The 19,798-nt window shown below is 48.3% G+C and overlaps 1 long non-coding RNA gene and 2 other non-coding genes across 8 annotated transcripts; all 3 read right to left on the reverse strand.

Annotated features, from left to right (window-relative positions):
- Nucleotides 1-448: 448 nt before the first annotated feature.
- Nucleotides 449-19,502, reverse strand: LOC140896621 (uncharacterized). Of its 6 annotated transcripts, none has more exons than XR_012154591.2 (6): nucleotides 19,288-19,502; nucleotides 15,882-15,963; nucleotides 13,313-13,444; nucleotides 11,429-11,506; nucleotides 6,011-10,462; nucleotides 449-3,093 (listed from the first exon to the last, which is right to left on the reverse strand). It is a non-coding gene; the product is annotated as an uncharacterized LOC140896621 (long non-coding RNA). The 6 variants fall into 6 exon arrangements; XR_012154590.2 differs by having other exon boundaries at nucleotides 449-2,826; nucleotides 2,958-10,462; nucleotides 19,288-19,500; XR_012154589.2 differs by having other exon boundaries at nucleotides 449-10,462; nucleotides 19,288-19,390.
- On the reverse strand, nucleotides 10,736-10,883 carry LOC140897429 (small nucleolar RNA SNORA79). Its single transcript, XR_012154728.1, has one exon. It is a non-coding gene; the product is annotated as a small nucleolar RNA SNORA79 (small nucleolar RNA).
- On the reverse strand, nucleotides 11,762-11,839 carry LOC140897432 (small nucleolar RNA SNORD126). The gene has a single exon (XR_012154731.1). It is a non-coding gene; the product is annotated as a small nucleolar RNA SNORD126 (small nucleolar RNA).
- Nucleotides 19,503-19,798: the final 296 nt, after the last annotated feature.

A 19,798-nucleotide genomic window follows, 5' to 3' on the forward strand; every position in this document is an offset into this window, starting at 1 on the left:
GGAAGAGGAGCAGGTGCGCAAAATCCATCTAGCTCTTCAGAATTTGCTGCAAAATACTTTAGCTAGAGGCTGGTATCCCAAAACGTGCCAAAGTGTCTCAGTTTGCTGTTTAAACAAAATAATCCCCTTCTACGGAAATGGTTTGGTCCGAAAGTTCCTCCCTGGCTTCTGCCCAGTCACTGTGGGAAGAGGGTGACAGGTGCGGGGGAGGGGGCATGATATGGCAAACTGAGCCCCAGCAGCATGCAACCTTCCCTGCTGACAAGCACAGACAGGCAGCCCCCTGTGCAGAGAGTGCTGCTGAGCTGGCACCCAAGCCCCACTTCAACAGAGCACCTACATGCTTGCTCCCCTTCCACGTTGTTGCCGGCACCCAGTGCCGAGAGGCTGAACAACAGCTTGAGTTGGTTCGTTACCCGGTGTGCTACACCCAATAATCACAACGGGGTGGAGAAGCAGAAAAGTTTATTTGCAGCTGCAAAAAGGTAGAGGGAGAATAAAATCTCAAATCCTGCACACAGAACAGGAAGTTACACAGGCTTTTATACATCCTTTTTCCCAGCATACTTATCCAATAGCAAGCTGCCCCAAGTATCCATATAGCCAGCCAATCCAGTTCCCAGCTAGTTCCCTGATTCTCTGTATCATTTGTTAAACTATACATAAAGCTGCTTTATTCAGCATTGTTCTTCCATATCTCCCCTGTTTGGCCTTGCTTAGTTTCAGGCAGTCTGACTCTGCAACATATTGTTGCAGATTCTCAGCATAACTGCTGTGTGTGCCTCCAGGCAGGGGTACCAAGGACACTTGGGCCTAGTACGCAGAGCTGCTGCGAGTGCCTCCAGCCAGGAGGGGGGGCCAAGGACACCTGGGCCTAGTGCGAGGGGGCTTCATCGACACTCGTGGTCTTCCATCCCCTCGAGTTACCTAGTGGCCATGCCCCAGTGTCCCCAACAACTCCCCCCTTTGAGAACACTCAACAACCTTGGCTCTGAGTTTTCTCACTTGGGCTACTTATTTCTTTACAATAGGACTTTGCATAAGCACTTTGTAATAGCCTGAAGAGAGTGACTTATTAACTTTTGCAAAAGGGCCCTAACACATGATACTGCACAGCATAATACCAGTAATACAAGCAATACAGGAAAGAGAAGTTTCAATAGCAGGCTAAATAAACCTCCAAGCCAAGACGACAAACCCCAGCCTGAAAACAAGGTTTGCAACCAATCGTTCTCTGGGGCAGTATAAGCAACCTGTGCTCCGGTTCGGGCATGGGCCTCAGCCTGTACCACCTTTTCATAGATCTCATAACTGCTATCATTTACATATACACAACATCGGGGCCCGATGAGGGCACAAACCCCTCCTTGGGATGCCAAGAGATAGTCCAAAGCCAGCCTGTTTTGGAGGGAAAATGTCCTGAGCTGCTGTACCTCTTTATTTAATGTTTTTACTGCTGACCCTAAATCACTAACCGAGTCCTCTAACTCTAAGGCCACTTTCTCAAGTACCTTTTGCAGCCTTATAGTATAGCGGCCTATGCATGCCATGGCTGGTCCGGTAAACAGTGGCACTATTCCCAGTACAGAACACCCTACAAGCTTCTTGGTTGTGAGGGAATTCTTCATATTGCCCTCCAATGCCTTAGTCAGTCGCCGCAGGGTCTTTTCTCGTGACTCAACAGAGGTGTCTCGGGCATTTCTAATCTTTCCTTTGGGCAGTGTGGCAGTTATGGAAAGATGAGGAACTCCATGAGCTATATAACAGCTACCTGTCCAGTTGGCTGGCAGCACCTTGTAAGCCTTTCGGCCACATACAAAATAGTGACCCTGTAGGGCCCAGTAAGGACTGTTTCTTAAGGGGATTCCTGGGATATTTAAGGCTGCTTTTCCAAACAGTTCATATGCCCCTAGGGGGGCATCCCATCCTCCTGATTGGGTACAAGTGGGGGCATTTCTAATTGTGCCATTCAAATTACACTCGCCATAGGGACCACTACAAACCCACCATTGGCTTGCTACATTGGAGATATTAACTGGACGGCAAGTTACATTTCCAAACCCCTTTTTTGTGGTAAGATTATTTGTAAGAGTTTCCCTAAAAGGGGAGGAACCATTACACCCACATTGCTGGCCTCCCCTCTTGGTCTTTATCCAATACCCATCAGCCCACTGTGTAATAACACAGGAGCTTTTTCCCACAGGACGCCCATAATGATCAGATTGGTTTCAGGTAAAACATAACACTCCCTCAGTGAGTACTGCAACTGAATACTCCTGGTTCTGATAGGTGGCTTGCTGTAAAGAGGTCTTGTTCCAGAACGGCGAGTCCATTCTTTCCTGCTCTTTGGTGGTGGCTAATTCTGCTAGGCTCAAGGGCAGCATGTCAAGGGGCATTCCCATTTTGGAGGATAGTGGAGTTGGAGCACATACCCAGCAATCAGTCTGGTTTGTTAAAGTAGCAACATGGTGCGCAAGCAAAACAAAGGAGTTATGCTCCCGATATGCACAGTTTGGAAATACCAATACAGAGAATAACAATGTTACCCAATTAATTATCACCAGAGTCTTCCCAACCCAGGGCCTCCAGTACCTGGGTGGGCCCATTTTAGCATTAAGGTGCCCGCTATTTGTGTCTTTTAAACAGTAGCTTTAGCCTGAGATCGTCACTAGATGAGGAGTCAGCAGGTTGGACGGTCCACTGTTCTGCTGACGAGGGGGCGGGTACTGCCTTCAGACGAGAGTGATGGATCCAGTTCTTGTGTCCCTTGATCTTTGCCGCTGTATGGGAGATCAGCAGGACGGTATAGGGTCCTTTCCACTTTTCCTGGAGAATCATAGAATCATAGAATATCAGGGTTGGAAGGGACCCCAGAAGGTCATCTAGTCCAACCCCCTGCTCAAAGCAGGACCAATTCCCAGTTAAATCATCCCAGCCAGGGCTTTGTCAAGCCTGACCTTAAAAACCTCTAAGGAAGGAGATTCTACCACCTCCCTAGGCTCGTCTTTCCAGGTGCGAACAAGCACAGAGTCACCAGGCTGTAAGGAGTGGACGGGAGAGTCCAAGGGGAGAGGCTGGGAATCCTTGGTATACCTGTGAAGAGACAAGAGAACAGCAGACAGGGAACACATATACTGAGACAAAAAAACATTACCTAGCTCCCATTCCCCTGACAGAACCGGGGTGCCATTCATAGGCCATGCCCTTCCAAACATAATTTCAAGGGGACTGAGCCCTAATCTACCCTTTGGGAGAACGCGGATATGGAGTAGGACGAGGGGCAAAGCATCAGGCCATCGCAGTGAGGCTTCTTGGCACACTTTTGAGAGATGCCGTTTAAAGGTCTGATTGGTACGCTCCACTACACCACTGGTTTGCGGTCTCCAGGGCGTATGGAGTTTCCAGGGGATCTGTAAGGCATGTGAGATGCTTTGAATGATTTTTGATGTGAAGTGTGTCCCATTGTCAGATTCCATCCACCAGGGGAGTCCAAAGCGAGGAATGATCTCCTTAACAAACTTGAGGGCCACTGTTCTGGCAGTGCAGTTATGGCATGGGAAGGCTTCTGGCCATCCGCTGAACCGATCCACTATGACAAGGAGATATTTGAACCCTTGGGTCCGGGGAAACTCAGTAAAGTCTATTTGCCACATTTGTCCAGGGCCCGGAGTGGGTTCTAGGGCAGCTGGTGGCAAAGGATGTCCCAGTCGGGGGTTATTCTTTTGGCGGACTAAGCAGTCCGCTTGTACCTGGGCAGCCAGGGGTCGGAGTCCGGAAGTGATAGAGTATTTTCCCATTAGTTGGATAAGTGCTTCCCTGCCAGCATGAGTGGTTTGATGTAGTTTCTGCAGCACTGGCCAGATTAGGCCCTTTGGTAAGAGGACCTTCCCTTCTGGGGAATGGAGCCATCCCTCCTTTTCCCGGAGACCGAGTTTGTCAGTTAGCTGTCTCTCCTCCCCAGAGTACTGAGGGGTTGGAAGTTCCCCTACTGATGGGATAAGGGCATGCATATGGGCATTCTAAGCCTGAGGGGATGGCAGGGTGGCAGCATGCTTAGCCTCTCTATCTGCCCGGGCGTTACCTCTGGCCACATCTTGATCTTCCCTTTGATGGGCTTTGCAGTGTACCACTGCCACTTCCGAGGGAAGTTGTACGGCTTCTAGGAGCCAGAGGATTTGGGGCCCGTACTTGACTGGGGAGCCCTGGGCTGTCAGCATTCCCCTTTGCTTCCATAGGCCAGCATGAGCATGCAGCACATCAAAAGCATACTTTGAATCAGTAAAAATGTTGACCCGCTTTCCTTTTGACAGTTCAAGTGCACGGGTCAGGGCTATCAGTTCGGCAAGCTGGGCAGAGGTCCCAGCAGGCAAACCTTCAGCTTCCACAGTGTCATGGAGCGTCACAACAGCATAACCCGCCCTCCTTTGCCCATCTATTACAGTACTGCTACCATCAGTGTACGACTCAATCTGCATTTGGGAGGGGTACATCCTTTAAATCTGGACGGCTGGAGTACTGGACATCTATGATCTCTAAACAGTCATGTTTCTGTTCCTCTGTTTCTGGCAAGAGAGTGGCTGGGTTAAGGGAGGGGCAAGGCTGTAAGGTGACTTCAGAGTTCTCTAACAGCTTAGCCTGGTACCGAGCAATCCGAGCCTGGGTGAGCCAAAGCCCTCCCTTTGCATCCAATAAGGCTCGGACCATATGGGGAGTATAGATTTGCATAACCCCTTCCAATGTTAGCTTCTTGGCTTCCTCAAGCAATAGGGCAGTAGCTGCGACCGCCCATAAACATGCCGGCCAACCCTGTGCAACCTGATCCAGTTGCTTAGAAAAATAAGCCACGGGACGTCTCCATGCTCCTAACAGCTGTGTGAGCACTCCTAGGGCCACCCCCCTTCGTTCATGTACATACAACTGAAACGGCTTAGAGAGATCCGGCAAGCCCAGAGCCGGGGCTTCCATCAATTTTCTTTTCAGGATTTTAAATGCCCTGTCAGCCTCTGGGGTCCAATAGAAGGGGTCATGATCTGCTCCTTTTACACAGTCGAACAGGGGTTTAGCCCACAGTCCAAACTCTAGGATCCATATCCTGCAAAAGCCTGCCATACCCAGAAATGCCCTGAGCCGCTTACAATTACTTGGAGAGGAACTTGACAGATAGCTTCCTTTCTTTTTTTTTTTTTTTCGCTCGAACGCTGACGCTCCCCTTGCCTTAGCTGTAACCTGATCCCTCTCCACCTCAGACAACAGGGTTCTCAGGAGGATATTACAGTCGTCTCAATCGGCTTGTGACTACTGAGGCACCCCTCAAAGACTGAAATAAACCTGCTTGCGTTTGTTGAGAATTCCCCAGCCTATGTTTTAAAAGCTGCTAAGTCTATTGGATTGAATGGCACGTGGGTGTAAACTTGCATAGTGGTAGCCTGACGTCCGTCTGCCCCTGGGCAAGCCACAACAGTCTCGGTAAGCAAAGGATAGAGTCCCACCGAGGGGGCAATCTCTGTAACCCGAGGCATCCTACCCTTATACGGTGGGGGTGTGGGGGCCGAAGGGGACACCGGCTCTGCCATTACAGTGGGGGTGGCGGTCTGGGGACTGACATTAGCTGCTACCGAACCAGTCGGAGTCAGATTACAGTGCTGTAAAATATCTGGTCGAGTACATAAAGTCAGAAACAAATGCGCATACATATGTTCATTACATTTCCTTGTTCTCTGACAGAACAGGAGTAACTGAAGGATCGTGTTGTAATTAATTGACCCTCCTGGTGGCCACCACTCCTGGTCCTCTAGTTGATATTGAGGCCAGTCAACTGTACAGAATCGTTTTAATTTGCTCTTAGTCATTGGATCCGCACCAAATACCTTCCAGTTTGCTAGAATGCACTCTAGGGGCGTACACCGTGCCCTAACCCCTGAGCTCTGTCCCTGTCCCATACCTACAGGGTAATTCTGGGCGTCCCCAGGTTCCAACAGAGCATATAATCCGGATTTTAAAAGGTTCCTACCTTATCCAAGGGACCGGTTCTTCACCGCCGTCCACAACAGCTTCTCCACTATATGAGTGCGTTGCACCGTTGTGCCCTCTGGGGTCGATCAAATCGCGTCTCCTCCGAGGCCCCCGATGAACTCACCGGTGCGCACTGGGCGTCGGTTCTCGCTGCAATCCTCGACCTCCAGGAGGGGTCCGGGCAAGGCTAAATTGCAGCCTCGTCGCCCACCCAGGGACGCCAAAAGCTGTTGCCGGCACCCAGTGCCGAGAGGCTGAACAACAGCTTGAGTTGGTTCGTTACCCGGTGTGCTACACCCAATAATCACAACGGGGTGGAGAAGCAGAAAAGTTTATTTGCAGCTGCAAAAAGGTAGAGGGAGAATAAAATCTCAAATCCTGCACACAGAACAGGAAGTTACACAGGCTTTTATACATCCTTTTTCCCAGCATACTTATCCAATAGCAAGCTGCCCCAAGTATCCATATAGCCAGCCAATCCAGTTCCCAGCTAGTTCCCTGATTCTCTGTATCATTTGTTAAACTATACATAAAGCTGCTTTATTCAGCATTGTTCTTCCATATCTCCCCTGTTTGGCCTTGCTTAGTTTCAGGCAGTCTGACTCTGCAACATATTGTTGCAGATTCTCAGCATAACTGCTGTGTGTGCCTCCAGGCGGGGGGGCCAAGGACACTTGGGCCTAGTACGCAGAGCTGCTGCGAGTGCCTCCAGGCAGGAGGGGGGGGGCCAAGGACACCTGGGCCTAGTGCGAGGGGGCTTCATCGACACTCATGGTCTTCCATCCCCTCGAGTTACCTAGTGGCCATGCCCCAGTGTCCCCAACAACGTCAACAGGGCACCCGCCCACCCACTCGTGATCCACATGAAAATGGCACCCATGGGTTCCCAGTGTAAATGGCCCCCCACACCTACTCCCCATTCCACATCAACATGGCACCACATGCCAGCTCCTGACCCACATCAAAATGGGATCCCAGTGAAAACAGCACACATACGTCCGCTCCCTAACCCACATCAAAATGGCATAGAGCCGAAATGCATATCAAAATAGCACTCACACAGAGCGCCCCCCCGAACCCACATCAAAACTGCATCCATGGTCCCCCATAAAAACCTTATCAAAATGGCACCCAGCCACACACTGCCCTCTCAACCATCAAAACAGCACCTATAGGATCCCACTAAGAGCCATGTCAAAATGGTGCTCTTCTGCATGATATGGGCAATACATGAGCAACCATTTCTTTATTGACAGGTTTCAGAGTAGCAGCCGTGTTAGTCTGCATTCGCAAAAAGAAAAGGAGGACTTGTGGCACCTTAGAGACTAACCAATTTATTTGAGCATAAGCTTTCGTGAGCTACAGCTCACTTCATCGGATGTATTCAGTGGAAAATACAGTGGGGAGATTTATATACATAGAGAACATGAAACAATGGGACCCTGCCTCCAACTTTTGGATGGAGCTGCTGCTGCTGGAAGGGGCCAGGTTTGAACATGTGACAGCGGGTGATTTCAGATTCAATTTCCCAGGATGCTACAAGACATCCCCATTTGTCCTGGTCTCACCTCCCCCATTCCCCGCCCCAAAAATGACCAGGTCATAAAATAACTCCACGTGAATTCAATCAGCCACACAACCTGATAACTGCAAACCTTACCATCTGGTTTGGAGGGTTCGATGCTGTTATATTGGACTATTTTGTTAATTTGGATTTAACTTCGTGGTTTGCACATTTCATTGCTTCTGTAGGCTGAGCTTATTGTACACATCAGGGACTCTGCATTTCTCCATGAGCATCCTGTATGCCACCCTCCCATCTCCCTCTAATTCAGGGGCTCCCTGCACCTCCCACGATGCCAGCAGCTGCCCCCTAGATTCTGTGCACTCCCAGTTCTTCTCCCCTCCTCCCCATACTGTGGGCTGTGTGCTATTCAGGGTGCCAAATGTTAAATTCTGTTGGTAGGACACACAAATTAGATAGGGACATTGTTATGGGGTGTCATAACCATAAGGATAGCATAAAATTCCTCCTTACCTGTAAGGGGTTAAGAAGCTCAAATAACCTGGTTGGCACCTGACCAAAGGAACCAATGGGGACAAACAGATACTTTCAAATCTGGGGGCGGGAGGAGAGGCTTTGTTTTGGGTTCTTTGTTTCTGTGTTCGTTTGCTCTTGGGACTAAGAGGGACGGGGCATCAATCCATGTCCTCCAAACCATTCTTAACCAGTCTCTCATATTACAGAAATTGGAAGTACAGCCAGGCAAGGTGAATTAGTTTATCTTTGTTTTCTCAACTTGTGAATTTTCCCTTTCCTCGAGGGAGGTTTATCCCTGTTTTGTTGTAACTTTGAAACTAAGGCTAGAGGGGGTTCCTCTGTGTTTTCTGCATCTTTTGTTACCCTGTACAGTTATCTTCTAACCTGATTTTACAGAGGGGATTTTTACCTTTTCTTTTTTTAAAAATAAAATTCTTCTTTTAAGAACTGATTGATTTTATTTCAGTGTCCAAAGATTCAGGAATTTGGGTCTGTGTTCACTTTGTAACCAATTGGTTAGGATATTATTCTCAAGCCTCCGCAGGAAAGGGGGTGTAAGCGCTTGGGGGGATATTTTGGGGGAAGAGGAACTCCAAGTGGTCCTTTCCCTGATAGTCTAAATCACTTGGTGGTGGCAGCATACTGTTCAAGGACGAGGTGGAATTTGTGCCTTGGGAAAGTTTTTAACCTAAACTGGTAAAAATAAGCTTAGGGGGTGTCATGCATGCGGATCCCCACATCTGTACTCCAGAGTTCAGAGTGGGGAAGGAACCCTGACATGGGGGAAGGGGTTAATGGCTGCCATCAACCAATTCTTGAGTCTATCGTCAATTGCAGAGTTGCCTGATCTGCAGTTGTGCTACACAGCTGGCAAGGGCTCCATGTGTCCATCCATCTCTCTCTCCTCTGCATTTTCTCTGTTTTCCAATTTTCTCCCAAATAAACAGGTTCTTAGCCCTCAGAAACTCAAACATTCCCTGAAAAATTGGAAAGGCGTGCACAGTGTTCAAAAGTGATCACATTACACATGTACAGACAAATACACGGAAATGCTATCAAATTGAGCGAGACTGTCACACACAGTAAAAAGGCAATCTCGTTAGAAGAATAAAACTGCAACTTCTGCCATAATAAGGAGTTCAAAATTTTTTTGGAGAATTACAAAATTTTTAGATGCATCCTGGTTTAAATTTAAAGACATGATTTTGGGGAAATGCTTGTTTCTTGTGTTCAGCTGAATCCCCACAAGCTAGTTCAAACTCTTGAGGATCAAATGCCTCACGTTTTCTGGGATGGCCCTGGTTTTGAGGGTCCAGCATGGCATCTCTGCTCATGACATTGAGAATCTGTCCTGACTCCCATATAACCCAGGACCGTCTAAACTCAAAACCACACGTTGCTGAATTCAGTTCACACAGCCCTAGCGCTCAGCTCCATCTCTCTCACTGCCTCCCAGCTGTTCAGCACAAGAACTGTAATATGTAGAAGACCTGCAGTGGTGGCTGCCCACTCAGTGGGAAAGGATCTACATCTGTTTATTTGGGGTGGAGAGAAAAAAGAATGATAGAGGAAGCCAACATTGGGAGCACAAAATAAGGGTCTGAGCTAGTGTCTGACGAGTCTGCACCTATAGGGTGAGGGAGACATAGTTTAAATACGCTTAAGTTAAGGATTTTCAAATCTATGGCATTTGCCTGTTAAATTCCCATTAATTTTTTGAATGGGAACCGAGTATCCAAATCCTGAGCACATTTGAAAATCTCAGCGTAACCTAAACGGTATTGGTAGTAGAAAACAGACAGTGGACACGGGACAGTAAATTCACAGAAGAGTGGAAAGTAATTTTGGACCCAGCAGTAAATAGACCGATGTTGATAATCATCCGGATCCTCAATTTTGTACAAGCCCATGGATATTACAATGACTAGGAACTTTAAAAATATCTGGGCAGATATTGTATCTCAGACATGAGGTCAAACCCTAACTCACTTTACAGAAAGGGCAACTGAAAAGCCTTCAGATAGCAATGGATTAGGGATGGGATTTTCAAAAGGTGCCTAAAACAGCATATCATCTAACTCCCTTAAGCCTCCTGTGAAAATCCCAACCACAGCCACGACTGACCTGGGCTGAATTCAGACCAGTGGATTAGAGTTGAGAAAGCTCCATTTCCCCCTCAGTTCTACCACTGTCCGTTTGTACAAAAAATACCCAACTCTTACACATCCATTCTAGTTTAATTATCCTGGTTTTAGTACAGCCTTTCCTGGACATAACTTCAAAAAGTCCGTGTAATACAGATCAGAGACAGGGCAAATCTTTTAATCTTCAGGCCCCAAATTCTCTCTTACAGTTGATGCTGGTGGAGAGAAAGATACATTTTCCTTGAAGGTTCATCTCAAATCATCCCTGTAAAGATAAGGAATCTCAGTATTAAAGATGCAGAATGCAGCACACAATTGCCTCTTAGAAAACTAGATAGCTTAACTGTACTAACTCCTCCCAGCTGAGGCCAGCATAGCTCCTATTGCTTCAGCTCAGGCAATCTTTCAGCTCACATAGTAATTTTACAGTCTGGTTACTGTAGCCAACTGCCTAAAGTTGACAGAGAAATAGGTACAGAGCAGGTGGTTTTTCAACCCCATTTCTTTCCCTAAAAGTCCAGTCCCCTTCTGCCTCTTTGAGTGTCTGACCCCGCAAAATTCAGAAGGTGCCAACGGACGGCCAAACCCATCCAAGAGCACTCTGAGTGAAGAAAGGCCAAGTTTAATCTGCGATGACACAAAATCCCACTGCCCATGGCTCATGGCAGCAAGAGGAACAGTCATCGTGGCCACTCTCCCTTAAATGAGCAGCTCTGAAAGCAACAGGATTCTCTAGAGAGATACACCATGAATTTCTCTAAAGAGCAAACCTTTACTAAGCAGTTTCCTTACTAAAATCCTGCAAAAAGGAGTTCCTGTTCATGTGTGCAGAAAGATACAGCTTTCTGAAAGCATCTGCAGCTTCAGGTACTGAAAGACGGCCTGGCAATGTTTGGAAGATCAGTTCAGAGACTGGTTTCAGAGTAGCAGCCATGTTAGTCTGTATCCGCAAAAAGAAAAGGAGTACTTGTGGTACCTTAGAGACTAACAAAATGTATTTATTTATATCTCTAAGGTGCCACAAGTACTCCTTTTCTTTTTAGTTCAGAGACTGTTTGTCACTGTATGCGGAACGCATGTTATACTCTATGCAAGACATTTGTTAACTGCTGTGTCTGCCACAGTACCTCTTTCTTGCCCCATACCTGCCCCCATGGTGACATTGGCGGGGGGTGCCAATATGGGGCCATGCTAACCAACTGGATGGATATGAACTTCCAACAGCACTTACATCTGTGATTCCTATAAGGGATCCAGAGCGAGGAGGGAGAAGAGAAACCAGCCAATTTTGTTTTCAGAGTTCCTGCCCCTACAGATACAAGGAGGAAATGTTTCCAGGTCAACGGAGAGAGAGAAGAAGGGGGAGGGGGAAGAGCTACCAACTGCTCTTTTCCTTGCATCTATGCCCCTCCTTCATTTGCACAAAAACCAGATCCATGTTTCTGAAGAGTTTGCATGGATCTGCTACTTATTCTTCTCACTGTCTGGGACTTCACCCACTGGAGACCATTAGAACATCAGCTTTCCCCCAAATCAGATGTCAGCTGCAGGTGTTTGTTTCATTAGTCTGCTCAGGGCATGTGTGCAATCAGGGTAGATCAGGTGAAACACGGACTGAACATGCGGTTCATCACAGCAGACCCCTCCTAGTCCTACAAGTGGCGATGTGGTTGCCCCTCCCACACGCAAACTACCACCCAGGACTCTGAAACCTCAAGTGGTTGAGAATTTTAGCTGCTTCCTCACCCAACTTCCTCGTGTTCCAGCATGGGCTCCCAGGCTTCCCAACTTCACCCTCAAGAAGACAACAGATAAAATCCCCGCATGCATAAACAGCAGAGCAGCCAGTAGAAGCAGGGAGGTGATTTTACCCATGTATATGGCACTGGTGAGTCCAATTCTGGAATACCGAATCCAGTTCTGTTGTCCAAATTTTAATAAGGATGCTGAAAAATTTGAGACTTTCTAGGAGGGATGCTTTACGCAAACACAATCAGTGGGATTGCTAGGTGAAATTCTCCAGCTGGTATTAAACTGGAGATCAGACTAGGCAATCTAGAGGTTCCATCTGGCCTATGAAGATCTGGCTTTTCAATAAGGCCATACGAGCAGCTTCTAAGGGCATAGCCATTCCAGCCAGGGAAATGGCGCAGTGAAGTTAACTCGAGACGCAGTGGGACAAGAAGGGCTCATGCAGGGAACTATTTTAAAGCAGCATACGTGGAGACGGGGGGCTAATGGTTGTTTTAGAAATGGGAAGGAGTCAGGGAGTCATAGTGGAATTACTAGGTGACTTTCTATGCCCCCTGCGATGCAGGAAGTCAGTCTAGATAGTCATAATGTTCCCTCCTGGCCTTAAATATTGACCCCCATCTACTAGATTTCATTGCAGGCACAAAATGGGAGAGGGAATTAATGCTTCTCTCCATCCTTGATGTAGTTGGGTCTGCTCAGGGCACGTGTCATCAGGTGAAAGATGGACTTAACATACTCATGGCAGACTCCACCCATGCCCTCAAACCCAGCTGTGACACCACCAATGGCAAAGCACAGAGCGGTCTCATGGGTCCGAGAAGAAATGCCTTGAGGGGAGAGCCGGCCCTCAACACCCACCCTCAAGATAGTTGTGTGGTTAAAGTTCTGGACTAGGACATCTGGGATCAGTTCTCAGCTCCGCCACAGACTCCCTGGGAACCTCAAACAAGTCCTTTTAAATCTCTGATTTTGGTGCCTAACTCCACTGGGCTCCTTTGAAAAATCTCAGCCGACAGCTCTCTGTACCTCAGTTCCCCATCTGTAATGCTGATACTTCCTGTCTTCCATCCTTTATAACCTAAGCAGACAAAGCCAACAAAAATCTTTGGGACAGGGATGGTCTGTAAGTGTCTCTACAACCCACAACACAGTAGGGCCTCTAGGGAACAGTGTAATATAATTAATAATAAAACAAGTCAAGCATCCTGCCTCCAGCAACACACCTCTGGCTACTCCTCACTAACCCTCACAGAGATCAGAGCAAACCCTGAAAGCACAGGAGCTGATTATCCTTATCTCAGCTCATGTAGGCTGTAAAAGCACTCAGTCTTTAAGTCCCTACTCAGAGGGAGACCCTTACCCAACCATCCTGGGTGCTCAGTTCCGGGGTGTTTCATTTCAGCCCATTTTCAAGATTCAGTAACTTCATTTGTCCACTTCAGCCCCAATCGTTACGTAGGGTTGGGGTGTCAGTCTCCAGCCTCTCCACCACCTGAAACAGGCAAAGAAACATTCATAAGACCATGATCCACAAAGCCTCTTCCTCTGCCCTGCTGCTGCAGCTATACCAAAGATCAGAGTTGCTTCTGGACCCATCTAAGCTGAATTCCCCAGCACACCACAGGCCAGTTCTACCTGGGCACATCTAGGCAGGAAGAGCTAGCACTATACATGGAGAGGAAGACAGCAGGACTAAAACGAAGTCACTTCTAGGGTGAAGAGAGACAGTCAGAGCAAAGTGCAACAGGAGAAGGGAGGGGAATATTTTAGCACAATGGTTCTCAACTGGAGGCCCATGGCTGGTCCATGAAGCAGGGCTGGCACTAGGCTGGCTGGGGCCCAGGACAGAAAACTCGGAGCCTCAAGCCCCACAGAGCTAACGCCCTGCTGGGCTGAAGCCACTCCCGCTCCACTGAAGCCCAGCCCCCCCAACCCCTGCTGGGCCCTGGAGTTTTTATAACATGTTGTGGGGACCTCAAAAAAAAAAAAAAGGTTGAGAATCCTTTTTTAGCAGGCAACTGGCCAACCTCCCTATGCACCTATGCTAACAAAAGATCCCATGGCCCTTTTAATGTCCACAGTGAGCAGACAGGATCTCAAATTTTGTTAAGGCCTCAAGCAAGAGACCTGAACAGCTTCAGACCAATAGCGTTAATTTATCTGCAGTGGAAGGGGAAAGAGACGAACCAATCCTGGACACTGAGGATTTAAAACCTGATGTTTACATCACTAAGGCAACACCAGTGTGAAGGCCTGGAGACTCGCACAGGCGAGTAGGTTAGCAAGGCCCAAAAGCCACAAGTCATTCCTACTACACTCCATGATCGTAGCTGAACGCTGGATCGGTCAACACAACTCGTAACAGACACTTGGATAAAGTCAGAGCTGAAAAACATCTGCTACAATCCAAAGGCCAGAACTGAAGATTTGACACGGCTCAGCCTGCACTAACTGGGGGAAGGGAGACAGTCTGGCAGGCTGTGATGAAGTGGAGATTTCCCCTTGTTATGTTGTATGTGAGTCTTACTGTTTTGCATGAATGCTGGGCGCAGCTCACTTTCCCTGTGTATGGCACCCATGTCTAGGTGGTGGGTATCAGCATGTGAGACTTTTGTGGGGGTTGCTCCAGCTGCCTGCACGGATGCTATGGCCACCCCTTCGTAGCCTGAGACCCTGGAGGGGGATGCGACCAGGTGACTCTTGGACTGGGAAGGAGACAAAGGCTGGAGGAGGAGCAATGGGCAGTGCAGGGGCCAGGCAGCTGGAAGCTAGTTGCTCTCTGCTGGCTTGGGGCACAGGAGATGGACTTGGCTGAAAGTCACTGATTTGTGTGCTAACAAGTTCTGTTCTACGCTGTGTTCCTGTCGACGAATAAACCTTCTGTGTTACCGGCTGGCTGAGAGCCATGTCTGACTGCGGAGTTGGGGTGCAGGGCCCTCTGGTTTTCCCAGGAGCCCCGCCTGAGCGGACTCGCTGCGGGAAGCACATGCTGTGGAAGGGGATGCTGAATGCTCCTAGGTCAGACCCAGGAAGGTTGAAGCTGTGGAAGCTTCTTGCCCTGGAGACAGTATGCTCAGAGAGAGGAGGCTCCGCCAGAGTCCTGACTGGCTTTGTAGGGAGCAGTTCCAGAGCATCGCCCGGGGACTCTGTGACACAGGCCTAATCCTGCCCTGATCTACCTAACAGGAATACTCTGGAATCCTCTCTCCAGGTTGGAAATTATAGTCTTGGTACAGCCCTTAAAAAGAGGTAGGCAAATAAAACCCAGGACTCCCAGTCCCCCTTCTCTACAGCTAGACTGGACTCCCTTGCTCTCACCCAGGGGTGGCCAATCTGTGGCTCCGGAGCCAGATGCAGCTCTTCAGAAGTTAATATGCGGCTCCTTGTATAGGCACAGACTCTAGCTACAGGCGCCAACTTTCCAGCATGTTTGGGGGTGCTCACTGCTCAACCCCTGGCTCTGCCACAGGCCCTGTCCCGACTCCACCCCTTCCCGAGCCTGCCGTGCCCTCGCTCCTCCCCCCCCCCCCCCAGCTTCCTGCATGCCATGAAACAGCTGATTTGGCTGGGGGGGAAGGGGGGGGAAGAGGAAGAGGAGAGGCAGGCGCTGCAGGGCTGCCAGTGGTTGGGAGGCCCGGGCGGGGGGTGGGGGGGGAGCTGATGCGGGACTGCTGACCTATTACTGTGGCTCTTTGGCAATGTACACTGGTAAATTCTGGCTCCTTCTCAGGCTCAGGTTGGCCACCCCTGCTCTAACCACTAGTTCACACTCCCCCAGAGTTGGGAATAGACCTCTGGGGTCCTGACTCCCAGCCCCCCTGTCCTAACCCACTATAGTTGCCCCTAGATTTCGACAGTTTTGCTGTTATGTTGAGTTTAGTTCCCTGGGAGAGGGATTTCCCTTCATCTGTAAAAAGCCTATCTCATACCAGCTCATTGCTCCCCGTATCTGGAACATGGCACTGGTCCAAAGCAATTGTTTCCTCCCAGCTCATCAGTTCCATTTTCAGCCTAAAATGAAGGGATACAAACAGTGGTTTAGGATACACAGACCAAAACCTGGCAACTCCACCACAGCTATGTCAGAAAAGAGGTTACATTAGAGACAAGAGTGTAAAAGCTTCTACAACAGGATGTTCCCACCTTTAGGGGTAAGAAGCAGCAAGTCCGAATAATGCAGAAGCTACACTCTCTAAAATTAATACAGTAATGAGGGTGTTAGGAAAATTTTAACATGAAGCAGTTATGTCAACCGAACCAAAGTTAGGCCAATGCAGGAATGCTAGGGAAGTTCCTGAATGAGATAGGCAGGATGAAAGAATGCTTGTTAAGTTGCACGGAGTGAATTAAGGAGGAGACCTGCATTCCTGCATTATGGCGCCAGACGTTCTGAGAATGAGAAGGAGACACACTGTCTCCACTCCCTGTTTCTATTTCATGTATGTTCTTAACTCCTTGTCCCCTGTTTGACAACTGGATTGGTAAGAAAGTTGGGGAGGCATAATGACTTGCAAAAAGCTATATACAATAGGGGATAGGTATGCATGCGTGTATGATAAAGAACTTTTAACTAACAAAGGGGAGCGGAGTTTGGGCTATTTCATGAATAATCTGTGCCACGACGGACCTGTCTATAAAAACCTATTAGTTTTGCCTAAGAGGTAGCTGGTTCTCTTTGGAGATGGGCTGCTCTCTATTGTTGTGTGCACTCTTCAATGAGGAGCTTATACTTGGACTTTGCTGGTGTTGCCTGTCTCTCTGCGGTCAGACAACGAACCGTGCCGTCTGGGGTTCAAGTCCCCGACAATTGTTTGTCCTTCTCTAGCTCCTTCCTTCCAAAAATGTTGAACAGTGAGGCTTTCAGAGGAGCCTAAGGAAGTTAGGTACCTTACCCCCCCTTAGGCTCCAACAAATCCAATGCCAAGTGCTTTACAAATATTAATTCTCATCTGCCCTGCGAAGTCAATATCATCCCCACTGTATAGATGGGGAAACTGAGGCACAGAGAGGCAAATGACTTGCCCCAGATCACCAGCAAGTGGCAGAGCCATGAATATAACCAGATTAAGGTCAGTCTTACATGGCGCCACCTCACAATCTCTTCCTGGTGATGTAGGGCACTGCTATTCTCCAAATTTTACAGCTAAAGAATTGAGGCATTGGGCCAGTTTTTAAAATGTCTGTGAGCACCTAAAGACACAGAATGAAATCAGTAGGTGTTAGGAACCTACATGTTTCTGAACATTCCACTACATATCTATCTGTATCTTTAGTGCCCAAGTACCTGTAAAAATCTGGCACAGAGAGACTAAGACTGGCACATGGTCACACAAGAAATTTGTGGTGGAGCCAGAAATTAAGCCCATGTCTCTCAAGTCCCAGGCTTGCACCCTAACTGCTGAGTCCTCCTTCCTCTCAGCCTCTTCCGCATTTACACTTCTAGTCTCAGCTCTTCCTGACTGACTTTATGGCTTTTAAAACCAGAGTGAACAAAGGGATAGAAAGCAGACTATAGGGAACAATCCTACATTGACCCCAAGAAAACAGGCCTGTTAGGCCACCCATCCTATGTAGCTCCAATCTTCTGTGTTAGAATAATCCTTAATTGAACCCATTGCTGCCCTGAATCAGCCTCCAGACTTTATCCCACTGCCTCATTTGCAGATCCAACCCCCCAGAGCAAGGCACAGAATCTTTCTGGGAAAGCCTGGCTGCTTGCAGCCTATGGTGTTTGCATTCTGTATCTGACATCCTTTGAGGCTTCATAGATCCTGGGCTCAAGGAGTATCTTTCTGACCTGTATAAAAGTGATTGGCTTCCTTTACCTTGGTAGATGCAAAGAGTCTTAAGATGCTACAGATCAGGTAAAGGTTGCTGACAGGGATGGCTCAAAGGCTATGAAGTACCCAACCACCTGTAGCTAATAAGGGGTCAAAACAGATGCAGAAACAACAATATTTAATAATTTGCTCTTTTTCTAGTAACTCCCATTCCAGATTGGAGTGTTTTTATAAGCATAATCATTAATGAATCAAGACTCACCATGCTTCCTTATGAAGTACTAGTCACATTGTACAGTTGGGGAAACTGAGGTACAGAGAGGCACAGGCAAAGTGGCTTACTCAAGGTCACCCCTGGGTCATCTTCAGAGCCAGTAATAGGAGTCCTGACTCCCAGCTCACCTACCATAAGGCCCCTCTACCCTCCCAGTGCTGGGGTAGAACCCAGGAGTCTTGAGCCCATCCATCATGAAACCCATTTTTAAAATGGGGTCTGGAGAGCACCCCGGCTTCAGCAAAGGCACTATACAAGCAGACAGGCGTTTTACCACGGGAGCCACATTGGGCTCAAGATAGCCTCTGAATTGCACGGTGTGTTTCAAAGCCAGCAGAGCCCACTCAACTTTCTTCTCTTGTAACTAAACTTCCATATACTTCCTTCAGTGGAGTTTCACCGGCAAATTATAAAGTGGGGAGAAAAGCCAGAGCAAAATTGAGGCCTGGAGCGACGTTCAGCTCCCACCCTTTCCCCAACACATCCGCCACACACGGAGTAGTCAGCTTCACCATTGCCGCCAGCAGCAGCATTTCTGAACCCCAAGTCAAACCCGCTCCCCGCTCATTCCGCACCCCGAAAGAGGCTGCTAGTCCTAGGACACACCGCGGAAGGCACCTCCCGAGCCCTGCCCCCGCCGCAGCAAGGACGTCCTTCGTTCAGCCTTCACCGGCTCCCCCACCGTGTGCTTTTCCTCTTAAAGGGACACACACTTGTACATAAAACTCCTGCTGTTTATTATGGTTTGGTTATAGCAGGAGGAGCGGGTCTCAGGACTTTGCTCTCCCTCCCGGAGCTGGGAGTAGAGTCTACTGGATTAAAGGGCAAAACTAAGCGTCAGAACTCCCGGGGTCGCTTCCGAGCTCTGCAGCACACTCCCTGCCTGCCCTGAAACAAGTCACCAAATCATGCCGGGGGGGAGAGAGAGAGATAACCAACTCTTTCCACCGCATGCGTGCCTTCGTGCAGGCCTGAAGAGGACACTGCAGACAGACACATAGTAATTTATTAAAACGCAGGGAACAAATCTGTTTCGGCCACATACTGTGAATTCAATGGTACAATCTCACCGTTTTAACAGACCACTAATCCTCTGCCTTTGGCCCCAGCTAAAAGAGTGGCCTATGGATTATGAATTCAACAGCCCCAAGGCCTAAGGAAAAGCCTTTCTGCACCACATATAGTTTAACATTTATTCCAAACCTAACACATGGGTGGATGGCAAAAATTAAATTCAGATTAGCAAAGGATTCAAAACGAACTAAAGATCTTGCAACTTACCAAGCATGCCGGTCTGGGAGCACAGGAACAGGAACCACCGTGGGTGAGTGATGATGAAAGAGACAGAAACAAAATGAGAGGATGTGGTAGGTGGGACAGGAAAGAAAGCAGCTTTTGCAATTGGCTGAGAGCATACGCCAGTCCGTCTCTCATTTCCCTGAATCAAGACCAGATGCAGGCTAAATGGTGGAGAGGGATAGTTCAGTGATTTGAGCATTGGCCTGCTAAACCCAGGGTTGTGAATTCAATCCTTGAGGGGGCCATTTAGGGATGTGGGGCAACTATGGGGGATTGGTCCTGCTTTGAGCAAGGGGTTGGACTAGATGACCTCCCTTCCAACCCTGATATTTTATGATATTCAAAACTGCCTAGCAGACATGTTTACCATTTCTAGAAGTCAGCCCACTTATTTAGGAGGCTAAATCAGGATTTCAGAATCTAAATTTAGGCTTCTGGTTTTGAAAATTTAGCCTTGGAATTTTGGGGTCATTTTGATCCCCAAATCCCTTAC

The sequence above is a fragment of the Lepidochelys kempii genome, chromosome 13 (genome assembly GCF_965140285.1).
Source record: "Lepidochelys kempii isolate rLepKem1 chromosome 13, rLepKem1.hap1, whole genome shotgun sequence".
In the NCBI taxonomy this organism is placed as follows: domain Eukaryota; kingdom Metazoa; phylum Chordata; order Testudines; family Cheloniidae; genus Lepidochelys; species Lepidochelys kempii.